This window comes from Haemaphysalis longicornis, unplaced genomic scaffold (assembly GCF_048455015.1).
Source record: "Haemaphysalis longicornis isolate Haplotype H1 unplaced genomic scaffold, Haemaphysalis longicornis Haplotype H1 scaffold_2, whole genome shotgun sequence".
In the NCBI taxonomy this organism is placed as follows: Eukaryota; Metazoa; Arthropoda; class Arachnida; order Ixodida; family Ixodidae; genus Haemaphysalis; species Haemaphysalis longicornis.
In genome coordinates this window covers 50,099,072-50,112,392 of record NW_027526295.1, presented here as the reverse complement: position 1 = coordinate 50,112,392, position 13,321 = coordinate 50,099,072, and the positions used below count along the sequence as shown (strand labels likewise).

Below are 13,321 nucleotides of genomic sequence, written 5' to 3'. Positions count from 1 at the left end.
AAAGCATCTGGTGTTATCGGCGCATCACTATGGAGCCAGTGTTGCTGGTAGGGTAGGAGAGCTCCATTTCAATTGGTTCACCGCAAGAACTGCTCCAGCCACAAGCACCTCTCCTTAAAATTCGTTTCCCCCCCCCCCTCTTGCACTGCCCCCAGGACAAGTTCTGACAGCCGATTCGATCATTAGTAGTTCTGGCATTATTCAAAGCAGCAGCCTAACCATTCAAATAAAATAAGATCTTTTATACAGTAAAGTTGAGAAAATCATTATTTGTTGTAATACAGTCCAGCCCACTAATAACGAACACATCGGAAAACAGAAATCAGTTCGTTATATCTGTTTTTCGCTATAGCTGAACATAAAATATAAGAGTACAAACGGCATCGGGAAACAAAGATTTTGTTCTTTATAGCGAAGATTTCGTTAAAACCAGGTTCCTTATAAGTGGGCAAGACTGAATATCAAAAATATTTTGGTAGCACTCGTGAGTTAAAGGGACCCAGAAAAGCTTTGTGAAAGTGGCAATCAAATGCATTCAGGTGGTAGAACACATAACGGGGAATCTTTGAGCCAAGTGTGAGCCCCATACGTTGTATGAATAATTTGTAAACCATTTTTGAAGATAGCCTTTTTCAGCCGATGAGCGTGACGTTACAGTGAGCCGATCATGGCTGACGCAACAGCGAACTGCCCCCTGAGAGAGAGAGAAATGAACTTTATTGAAAATGTCCTGCGGAGGTGGTTGGGGGACCACGCAGGGTCGCCCGCCACCCGACTTTGTTTATGGCGTCTTCGTGATGTTGCCTCCCCAGCCTACGCTGGACCAGCCCGCAGATGGCCGTTGGGGACGTGTCCTCGACCACCCGCAGGCTCAGTCTCTCGCACTTGCCGGGAGAGAGCCACCTCGAGCCGCTGGCTCTCGAGCCGCTGCCCCGATTGACCCAATCGCCGGCGAGGTCGGCCGCCGGCAACGTCACTGCCATTGGCTTCCGGCTGCTCTTCCTCCTTCGTGTGCGATCCCGAGGCAAAGGTAATGAAAGGCGGGTCCGCAGCGATTGACGCATGCCTAGGGGCAGGAATGTAGCTAGTGCAGAACGGAAGTCAAGCATCGCGATGTCACATGACTATTCCCGGTGTTTCCAGCTGCTTTGAAAGCAGCAGAGAGGGAGGAGGAATCGGTCGGCAAGGGGGGAGAGAGGTGCACTTAATTGCTTCTGGCGCAGCTAATACTGAATGTAGATCAATATTTCCAACGGCATTGCATCGCTATATTGGTGCTACGCGACAATACGGGCCTTTTGTAACTTTTACAAAAGGCTCTTCTGGGTCCCCTTAAGCTTCTACCCTAATTATACCTAGCCTGGGAACATCTAAGGAATTCATCGTACTAGCGAACATTAGCGAAAGCTAAAGAAAAGACGAACCCCATGCTAAAACTTGAACAGAGTTTATGCCAAATAAACAGAAAAACACCAATAAGTACATGCTATTTGAAGGGGTTATCATCATCGCTCATATCACAGGCCATTATGGCGCCGGCCCATGTCACATGGCAGAAATTAAACACACACGTGTGAACAGCCTTCATCCATCGCCCACGCTCAACCACCTTCTCCTCTCCAAAAAATTGAATTCCTTTGCGGATGGCGCCAAGGATGGAACTTTTAACCAGAACTGTACTCACTGAAATAACAGTAAAACTCATCACACAGCTGTGTTGCCCCACAGTAATGGCCTCAGGACGTTCAAGCCCTTTCATCATGCCACCAATTCTTAAAAATATGAAAAAATAAGAACGGAAAACAGAGAAAGAGGGTGAAGTGGATGCAGCAGCAGTGCAGAGTGAATTTATTCTACATCTCTCAGAATTGCAGCACACCACAACAACTGAGCCGATGGCACAGTGCGCAGCGCAGCCGTCGTCCTCTACTGCCCAAACAGCAGCAGCAGTTCACAGTGCTGAGTCTGTGGGAACCTGTCTATCGGACAGGCCAGGAGGAGGCGGAACGGCACTCCCACTTTCCCTGCCTGGGGAAGGTTGGCTGCACGACCTGCATAAAACACACGAACGCATTGTATAACAAGCTGTCAAAAAATTCCTGGGGCATTGAAGCCTGCTTACGCATTTCGAAGCTGAAAGCCTGGCGATACTTACTACGACTCCTTTACTGCTAGTACATCGTATTTGCGTCCCTTCGTTTGCTTTCATTTCCTTGTCTTTTGGCGAAAATCCCAACTTTAAGCAGGCTCTTTTCTGCTACTCACAAAACTTCGCACTCAGGTATTATGTGGCAGACACTGCTGTATATTCGTGCACATAACCCACCCCTGCATATAATCCACACCCCCACTTCCAGCCCGCTGGAAAAAAAAAGAAAAATCTTCCCGTATTGCCAGCACATTTGATAGAGCAAACGCTGCACCAAGGCTACTGCTCAAGCAACACATCACATACTGTGTAGACAGAAAAAGCGTATACTTAGCAAGCGAAATACACCGACTGCTAGGCCAAAGTCACAATTCACTCAGTGTCACAGCGCTCGCTAGAGCTATCGTTCGAGCCGCAGTCCTCACTGCTGTACACAAGGTCATCTTTGGTTCCATTCGTGTTGTTTGTGGTGCAGCATTCTTTGAAGCTACGGAGGAGCTTCATGGCATAACGCACATTGCCGTGAAGCTGCGCTAAAGGAAAAACCATGGATATTTTCCACACCCCTACTTTGCCACTGAAATTTTCGCACTTTTGGTGTGGGTTATATCCTTCAAAATACAGTATTCTGCAACTTTTCATTTTCGACTCAGACTTTTGTGAAACAGGCACGTGATCTCCCCAGCGCTCTTGATTCCTGGCCAATTCCCCAAGTGGGACAAAGAAAGAAAAAGGGGCAATGACAACAGCTTTTGTTCTACGGTTGGCAACACGTGGTGATAGCAGAGTGGTAACACATCGGGCAGCCACTGCAGGGACCAGCGTTTGAATCCCATCACACCACGCATGTGTTTTTTATTTTTTTATTCTTTACAGTCGTGGCCATTTTCAGAACCGGACAACAACAACAGAACGGGCACGATTAAAGGCCAACTGCACTCAAAATTCCAACCTCTTGAAAAAGTTACTTTCATTTAGTTTGCTTTAAAATACCACTAGATAAAAATATGGCAGCTGAAATATGCGTATCGACGGCGCAAGCGACCATCATAGATCATCGATTTTGAAACCGAAGTTAAGAAAAGCGCGGCCATTAAGGCCAGGCTAAAGTGACGCTCCCGCCAGCCCAGGTGGCGAGTGAGTGGCCACACGCAGCTAGCTGGCTGGAGCGAACCTGCGCGCAACGCTCCACTCTCGCCGCAGTCCTAGGGGAAGCACGCCCAGCAGAGCTCAACTGGTTCTCTTGGTTGGCCGGAGGAAAAATCACCCAGCCGGCCGCAATGTCACTTCCGCTCCACGGCTGTTTGCGCAATCTGCCGGCCGGTGCAACGTCACCTGCGACGGAGCTGTTTTAAATATTTCTAACTAATTAACCACGCATTTCACGCCGCTACCAGTCATGTCCCAGTTGGTTTGGTGGCACGTACTCTATGTTCAAAGTAGATTTGGCCCAGATAAAATTTGAGTGCAGTTCGCCCTGTTTTTTAAAACTCTTTCATTACCGTGAAAAATTGACCGATTTTTAGGGGTCTAAGATAACATTTTTTCTGCGGTAATCATATTGGGTAGACACATATTGCAGTGACATAAAATGCAGATGATTCAAGGTCCTTTCTAACGACACAAGTTCTAATAATTGTTTCATAAATGACGATTGCGAAAAACATTAACAAATTCGAAATTTTCGTCCAGCCGTCAAAGAAAATGGACAACAGGAAGTTGTATGTAGCAAACCACCAGTACGTACTAGGAAAAATTTAGAATATACATTTTGTAGGTAAACATTCGAAAAACCCATCCTAGAAAAAAAAATTTATTTGCTCACTACAATTTGCCAGACGTCAAAGAAAATGCTAAGCACGCATGGTACCCGTGCCTTGCAGTGAAGCCCAACCTCTATTCCAAATTTCGCCCTTTGGGATGCTTTTTCGGAAGAAATCTGGTGGTTTGACATCCTTAAAGACACCATTTAGTCCCCACGTGATGTAAAAACACTTCGTCAATGATTGTGGCCAGAAGAAGATTCAAGGCAAGCAAGTGATGCGAGAAAATCCACTTGGAGTCAAAAACGAAACACAGTGGCGGATGCTTGTTGACGCTCTGATCGTCACTGGTCTGTCAGAACATTCATCTGCAGTTTAATATCACCTACTGACTCACTATGGTAGCCCTGCTTGCAGGAATAAGGTTCGATGTGCTAGAATCATGCCCAGCAAGCTTCTACCAAGTAGCTGCCGCGCTATGAAGGGAGTTCAGCACTACGAGCTTCCTGATAGCAGCACCACCTAACATTTTTAAAGAGAAACAATATCAAGCCTGTTGGAGACTTTGTGAAAATAGGCAGTTCTACTAAGCAGCAAAACTAGACCCCCGGAAACACCCTCGTATGGAAAGGAATCTGGGCGGTGAACAGCTGGCGGTGTTCAAGGCCGATTGGAAGCACTCTCCTCGTCTGAACTGATATCCGCCGTCTTGGTGTTATCTTTTGACTTTCAGCTGAAGCTGCTATCACAGAAGGAAGGAGTGGGCGAAATGGAATCACGAGCGGCGTGCATTTTTCGAGGAACAGGAGCGGGCAACGGAGGTGCCATGGCAAATCGGCAGGAAGTTGTGTAACTACATAGTACACTCGAACCTAGATATAAAGTAACCGGATATAATGAAATAATGTATACACTGAAGCAAATGAGATTCCCCTTGAAATCTCCATAGAGAACCATGCATTTGAAGCCTCATTGTAACGAAGTAAAATAGACCTGTCAATGAATACAACGAACAATATCCGTCTCCTCTCCCAATGAAAACCCCACCACGGTGCGTGAAGTGCTCCCCGGAGTTCCACACTCGTTCGGCGCCGCTGTTTTAAAACTCCTGCGTCGACACGCGTGGCTGAGCCAGCCATTCTTCACACTCAGTCAGCGGGACGAAGCATGGCTCTCTCAACGCCAATGCCGACGTGCCATTGTCGCACATGTCACCGGACAAACTGACGCAAGCGACGACGAAGACGCCGTGGTCTACCATGCCCACGCGTTCGACATGCCAGTGTCGTCGCACGCACTCGATGCAGAAACAAAGGAGCATCACGGACTTTTTTCCAGCTGTGCCTAGCGGACAATAAACTAGGCAGTGTGTGCACTGAGCAAGCAAAATATTTGCCTTCTATTCAATTTCTTTCACACGCGTGGTCGCGTAGCAGTACAGTGGGCCACGAGGCAATTTCCTTCTTTGCATGCTTCTAGGCGCGCATCCAACCGATCATGCGTTGCTGTAAACTGTTATAATTGATATGACGAAATAACGACATAACAAAATAGTTGTGACTCCCCTTCTACGTTGTTATAACGAGGTTTGAGTGCAGCGCCAAATATGAATTTTGCAATGCAAAAACAAAACAAGGCTTGTGCGAATATTCGGACGCTTCGAATATTCGAACGAATATTACAGTATTCGAATTCGCTTCGACTCGAATTTTAAATTTTCGATATTTCGAAGTATTCGGGGTGAACGATTATCAAAACTTCGTTTAAGTTTCGGTTTCGTTAGGTAAGCCACAGTGCCATTGATATCAGTAATACACCTTGACTTCATGTGGAGCCAAGACAAGCTAAGCCGGCGACGTACGGACTCTTTCTCCATGGAGTCTTTCTCCTATCTTTGTCGCTCTTTCTCCAGGAACGACCAGGCTGTTGTTTTCTGGGTTTTCTGTTCGCGAAAATGCGCCGCGCACTCCACAGGCGCGCTGGCGCCGCCGCGGAACCACCCGCATGCTGTGCGGGGCGCGGCCGGCCGCGGCAACCAGGCGGCAGCTTCGGTCGTGAAGTGGTGGGTGCGGGGCGCTGGAGCCACCACTTCTAACTGATATTTAAAATGCCGCTCAAAGCACACACGAAGTTTCTTGTGCGGTAAATGAGCTAATAATGTGGGCGAAAACGGTGATATAAAACATCATCCGCGCCGCTAGAGAAAGCGCCAATGAAATATCTGCCGGGGTGCAAAGCCTAAACATCTCCGGCGGACCCAGTCAGCTGTCTCGAGCGCTTCAAAACTGCCGCCCTGAGGCGCACGCCTTCCCATTGTCGCAAATCGTCAAGCTCCTCCTACTGCCCCGCGCGTCATTCTCTGACCGAGGCACAGGCGACCGCGAGCGTGGAATCGCCGACACGGGCGTGAAATTTCGCGTGGGCAACGCCTATGCGCACGAATTGCGTGTAAAAACGCTCCTGTAGTGAGCTTGGGCACCGCGAGTGAGGAGACGAAAGTCCAGAATTTACCGCTCGGTGACATGGAGGTTAAAAAAATGCGGAAAAACGTCACGGATTTCACCACGCGAAAATAAGAAAAGAAATAAACAACTTTTTCTAGTGCTCAGTTTTTTAGCCTGTGCTGGTTCATACGAATTTCAGATGATACGAAGATTTTTCGCGGTCCCGCGAGATTCGTATCATCGAGATTTTACTTAGAACTTTCTTATGAAGGTCCCGCCTCAGCAACAGCTGTCAGTGACACCTGACAGCTATTCGAATTCGCTTCGAAAATATTCGACCCCAAGGACTATTTGCTTCGAATTCGCTTCGACCTAAAATATTACTATTCGCACAAGCCTAAGTTACAAAACCAAAACTGCTGGAAACTGGATGAAAATGCCATATCCACTAGTTGGATACGCGAGGGACCTTCAGAAATAAGCTATGGCAGAGTAAAGCTACCCTTTGTCCGAGCCAAAGATCACTAGTGAATAGCTGGTGTCATTTTCAGGTAATTATCACTTCTCAACGCTGTCAGATTACAAAGCTGACAACATAATTCAGTATTTTACATGCAAGGAGCCCTTTGATAAAAAAAATATTCACAGTAATGCTGCATAACCACAAGTGGCATGCTTTTTTGTCACTGCAGTAGCCCCGCCCCCTTTCTCAAAAACGCGTGCACACCTAAGCTGGCAAAAAATGCCATCAAAAATCTCAATGTCGCCGGAGCGGGAAAATGTCAACTGATTCGCAAAGCGCAGTGCCTAGACTAACGACTGGGGCACATTAGGTGTATGAGAAAAGGCTACAACATGTCGAAAACTGCAATATAAAGCATCGATCACCCGTGATCGATGTGAATAGGCGCAGTAACGAAAGAGTTAAGGCCTCAAAAACTCACCTCACAAGTCCGGTTGCCACTGCTATCTCAATGTTCGACAGCAATGATTTGTACCTCAGGCGCAACTGTTAGGAAGCCTGTAATTTTTTTTCTCATTTTTGCATGCCGGGGCTGTACAACTACACGAGGGGTGAACACTGGATGTCACAGCTTTGCCACCATTCCGATTCGTTATGACGAAACGAAAAAGAAAGAAAGCCCTTTGTAACAAAAAAATAAAAATGTGGATGGCCTGAGTGCGCTTTACTATCCATGCTAATATGTAGACTCAGAGAAGACCTGGGCCATCAAACCAAGACAATAGAAACAAAAGCACAGTGGCTTTAGAAACAGGGAACAAAAAAACGAAAAGTCTCGGCTAGTTGGTGAAATGGCATAGGTCATAAATACAGCTGAAAATGAAAGAGATGAAACCTTTACCCGTCTTCCGTCCAGTGCATTTGGTGCCACAGTTGTGAGCTATACAGTTTCTGTGGCACAGGACTGGATGAACAATTCGATGCCAGCAACATCACTATTCTCCATGTAAAGGACAGAGGGAGCCCAGTACATTGCAATGGTCTGATGGAGGGGACAGCTACCCAAGTAGTACAACATGCTAGTACCAGTCCAGGGCTGGGATAGTCCTGGAAATGGTGAATTACAAGGCAGGCTGCAAGTGCAGGTATGCCTCTGAGTGCTCCCATAAAGCTTCTTATTCCAAGCTGACTCTTCACCTCATTTATGGCTGGTGGCTTCTGCTGACTAATTGCCCAAGATTAGTGCACCTTGTGCTTCATCACCTGCACTGAACAACTGCTTGCCAGTTCCTCTCGTAACACAACCACTTTGGATTTCACCACGTTTCTTCTACTAAGCTTGCCCTTCATGTTTCGTCAAAAAGCACTGCTGGGGTATTTGCAGGAAATTTTCGATGCGTGCATGAGTTCCTGCGTGCCTACAACTCCGTTCTGAGGGAAGCAGGATGAAATAACACACTCCACAAGATAAGCGAGTGTGACCTATTGACCCATTTTGCTATTGATGCTAGTGAGGTGTTGGAACATGACTCTGCTTCACAAGTATAGCAATGTGCATTACAAGGGGCTCCTTGTTCCATTCCTCACTTCTTCACGTGCACTGACCTTGCCTTTCCTTCCTCTCTTCTCATCAAGAAGCAGCGAGATGAACTCCACTTCTTTTTTTTTTCTTTCTTTTTTTGCAGGCTATCTGCAGATTCTCTCAGCAAGAGACTGTCACCAGCGAACCCATCTTTACTCTTGAAGAGTGGAAAAAACAAAAGTGTGAACAAGACTTAAACAGGACACAGTGCAGTGCCCTGTTTATGTCTTGTCCAATTTTTTTTGTGCTGTTCGGAGGATTATTGACCTTAATTATCAAATTACTATTCAATTATTTACACCTTTCTTCTTTTTTGCAACACACACACTCCTGGGCCCATTAAAAGAAAAAAAGCAGGCCAAGGGCCGACAAGATCAGGAGCTGTCACAGCATTGCTTGCAATTCTGCCACTAAGAAGGCTTTGTGGTGAAGCGCGCCTGAGTGTGGAAATAGAAGATACTATGGTACAGCTAGAGCCGCTAAATAAGGTTTATTTCGTCGCTATAGGCACAGCTCTTTGCCAGCTGAGGAGCTGCACAACACGCGGTGCAAACTGCAGGCAGACGTCAACAGTGGGTGCTTAACAGACACCGGTGAGCCATACCACTGACTGCAAAGCCTCACACATCTCGCTCAACAAGTCAGCGATGCCTGCCCATAAACGTCAGCAGGTGGGGGCCACCCCAAGGTGCTATAAAACACGCAGTAATAAAGTGATGGCGGTGGAGATAACATTCGATATTCCCAAGGTCTGCCCCACCAGGCACATTCCAGTACCCCCCCACTGTCGGCGAGTCAGGGACACGGTTCTTGTTCACAGTGAAAACTCAGCACCCCAAGTCAAAGCTTGGGGCCATCAAAGCTCCCTCGCTCCTTTCTTCATTTCAGCCGCAATGACCCCCATCCCAATCCACTCTCTAATCCACGATCATGAAGCAACAACATTCCAGGTGAAGCAGCCCAGCATTCTCAAGCAACTTGATAACGTCAGACGTGTTTGAAGTGGTAGCACGCTGGCACCCCCTCGTGGCTGTACTGTGATGGAGCTGAACAACCTGCACCACACACCCTACTTTGTCAGCCTCCGTCGGGGCATAGTGGCGCACGGTTTACTTTTGTAATGCTTTCTGGTCACCCGCATGTGCCCACACCAATGGCATTTCCACCTCCCAAGTGTTCTTGCTCTGTGACCATGATGGGCGTCACGTGAACGGATGGTGAGGTCGTCTTTACCAGCTCAGAGAAATGGACGCAGGTGTTAACGGAAGAACGACGCAAGGCAGACCGTGAACATGGCTGCCCTTAGCGGGGATAACAACTTTACTCACACGGGAAATCTACATGATGATGGTGATTGAGTGGCGCATACCCTTCGGGAGATTCAACATCCTCCCGCGCCCGCAACGTGCGTATCTGTTGTCACACAAACGCTGTCCCACAGACCGAACTTTCTAGCTGTTCAATAGCTTCACCAGCTGGCTCTGTCTCTCGTACACGTTTGTCGATGCATTTCTCGAAGCGCTGCTTGAGTGCTTTCGCCTCGGGACGATTCTCGCGCAGGTAGTCCCGCAGTCCATCGAAAATCTTGAGCGGCAAATGGGCTTCTCGTAGCAGTAGCCATGGAGGCGCCGCTTTGACGCGTCTGGGACACCTCTGCGCTGCGGCATAAGTTACACGTGCGGATCCGGTACACGTCGTCTTCAAGTAAAACCAGCTTTAGTTCTTTGGCGCTTCACGAAACTTCAAGGTTTGCGCTCCGGCGCGACGGCTGTGCAACCTAATAGGGCAAACGGAGCTGAACGGTGGCGAAGTATTCACAGGCTTCTCAACCTTCGGCGTATCTCGCAGCTCGTCCTGACCCTCGCTGTGTGCGACGGTGGTTTCTTTGTGGCGACTCAGCAGCTGGGAACAACGAATGCGTCTTTTGTCGGTGCGTACGAACGGGTGGCTTTGGCTCCGTTGCTCCTCAGGACGCTGAAATACATCAGGTCGAAACAGCTCCTCCTATTCCCTCTCCCACCCGCGAGAAAATCCTTGTGGGGTTGACGAATTAATCCGCAATCATAGTGTAGTGTCTTTCTTTCCATAAGGTCATTCCTTCGAAAGCTACCCTGAATTGCTGTCACCTCTTTTGCTTCCAGCGGTGCATCCGGCGTTTCGCAGCTTTCACGACAGCTAAGCGCCGCCAAGGTGAAGCGGGCGACAACCAAACTGTTCTCCAGGCTCGCGTTTCCTGTCCTCCGGTTATGTACCTATTCTCGTGAATCTGATGTCCAGAAGGTCTCAGTGGCTCATGGTACCTGCAGTTCTTAAGCAGCGAGTCAGCCAGTATATTCAGATTTGTCTTGTCCCTTCCTCGGGTTTTCCTCTGGGCGGATTCCGATTCTGTCGAACTTGCTTTTGGGCGAGGTGTTAGCTCAATATGCGTTATTGATGTTTCTTGGCAAGGCTTCGTTGTTTCGTTACATTGACCCGATATGGTCACCAATAGCGGTTCAGATTTCCTGACATCAGGAACACCGAACGAACCAGACTCGAACCTGGGTGCAGCGTCCCGTTCTAACTTGACGATTGGTGATAGCGGGATTTTAGGAAGCTTCGGTGAGGATTCCTCATTCATGAAGTCTGGGACGAAGATATACTCGGAAGTGTACGGTGGTGACTCTATGATTTCTTTCACGTCATTTACCTTGCCTTTTTTGTCGTCTCGTTGAGCAGAAACAGCTGAGTGGTCATTGGCTGCGGCAGGCGTACCCTCGTGTTCCGCACCCCCTTCCTGAATTGGGACGTTCAACGCTACCTCCGAGCTGGCTCCCACGTTGACAATACCTGGAACGTTCGGGTGGGTGTGGTCCGTCGTCTCGACACGGAACAGAATCCCCTTGCACCCACGTGGCTCACCCTTGAACGTTGAAGACTGCAACTTCGGCAGGGCACCGTCCGATGTTGATGGGTGTGAGCCGCAGTGAGGAGGATGGTTTGCATGGGTGGCTGGGCGAACAGCGTTGCACACAACGGTCAAGGGTCGAAGGTAATTTGGCTTGCCCGCAGTGCCGTTAGTAGTGACTTTCCTGCCGGGCACCTTCCGAGAGTTCAAGGCCGAGCGCAGGTGGTTTAAGCCAGTACATATGCTTCCTCGATACGCCAGTGCGTCGAGATATTCTCGCTCAACTTCATCATGGTCCAGAAGCTCAATTATTTTCTTTTCAGTCTCGTACAGTGCCGCTTCATTTCTCTCGAGCAGATCAATGGCCGCTTTAAGTTCATGCGGATGCGTCGAGGCGGCTTCCAAAAGATCCGTCGCTGCCTTGAGCAGTCGGGTACCAGCGCCGCGAAGGATACGCTGCTGCCGGCGCAGCTTATCAATCGCACGCATTCGGTCGGACGTCCGGTGGTCAGGGCCAGCCATGCTGTCCTCCGGCTGAGGGCGGGGCTGAGCAGCGTAAACAGCAGTCGAGGGAGAGGGGTGATGCGAACCTCAAGCCGGAGGGGACGTCGGTGGTCTCCTTCGTCACGTGCGGTCGTCTTCCCGGGTTCAACGGCACCAAAATGTTAACGGAAGAACGACGCAAGGCAGACCGTGAACATGGCTGCCCTTAGCGGGGATGACAACTTTACTCACACGGGAAATCTACATGATGATGGTGATTGAGTGGCGCATACCCTTCGGGAGATTCAACAGCAGGAAAGCGGTTGACGTGTTTAACAAAACATACATTTAATGCACACTTAGAAAACCCTGACACAGACCACTGAAGAAAGTTACACAAAAACTGCTAACCATTCAACCCCTTATCAAAAATCTCAAAATACAATTCAAGGCCAAGCCCAAATGTCACTACAATAAAGTTCTACACAACTAGTTCAAATCAGCTCATTTCGTCATGTCCTAAGTGGTCTCTCTACCACCACAACCTCCTAGTTGTGTCCAATGACTGCGTCCCTATTGGACTGGCCTACCCCGGTCGTTGGCGCTGACGTGTCGCACCCTTGTGTGGCCCCGGCTCGGTGGTAGCCGTCCTCATCTCGCTTCAGTGCCAGCGTTCGATGCGTGCGGTCACTCCTTGTATGGCGTGGGCTCCGCGCATCCTGAATTGTTTCCTCTGTGGCTACCCCCTGGTAGCCGCTCTCACTGGAGGTCCTTGATGCCGGCGTTCGATGCGCGCGGTCATCCCTTCGGCGGTGTGCTTCCTCAGTGGCTACCCCCTGGTGGCCTGCTGCCGCTGGAGGTCCCAGGTAGGCTGAGCATGAACGTAGCCATTCGGGGCCGTCGAAACACAGGTCGGTGGAGCGTAGATGTTGGTCGCAGGTGTCCGACTGCCACCCCTGGGGCCACAAAAACAAAGGTTCGCGGTGCGCCTAGGATGCTGCAGCCGATGAGAAGACAGCCCGCTCCCGCCCAGGCTTGGCAGGCATAGTCGCTGGCCTGGCCGCGTCCCCCAGGCTCGTTCCATGAAGCTCACATGCTCCTGCCGCCTCCTGGTTCCTTGCCTCCCGTTTCTCTTTGTGCGCCCCGCTTTTATCCCCTCTGGGCTCTCCCGTGGCGCACCCGCATTGGCTCCTTGGCTCCTCTTCCATGTCCATATATGGTCATCACGCCACTGGTCGCCTGCGCGGCGTTCTCTAATTGGCTGACCAGTGCGCTGCCATATTTGACCATGATGCTTCGGGGTTTAGGCGCTGGCGTTCTCTCACTGGTGCGTTCATGGCGCGCATTTGAAATTTCCATTCCTTTGTTCTTTTTTTTTCTTTTCGGGGGGTTTCAATGCATCCCTTTTCTGGGGGTGCCCTTGACACATGACAACAGGTGCTTTCTTCCCCTGAGTGTGGCACTTCACATGTTTCATTCCGTGGATTTCTGAACTGATTCAAGTAAGTGCTTTCTACGGCACCTAGACTTTGTTTTGCTCAATCGGTGTT

The 13,321-nt window shown here is 49.3% G+C and overlaps 1 protein-coding gene across 7 annotated transcripts in view; it reads right to left on the bottom strand.

The window, feature by feature from the left end:
- Positions 1–1,628: 1,628 nt before the first annotated feature.
- The window catches only part of LOC144168874 (uncharacterized), a 36,110-nt gene continuing 24,417 nt past the window's right edge, over positions 1,629–13,321 (bottom strand). For all 7 annotated transcript variants that reach the window (XR_013322266.1, XR_013322267.1, XR_013322269.1 and 4 more), the window contains one exon: positions 1,629–2,051. The gene's annotated coding sequence lies outside the window, so the exon portion shown is untranslated. The remainder of the gene's footprint in view (positions 2,052–13,321) is intronic.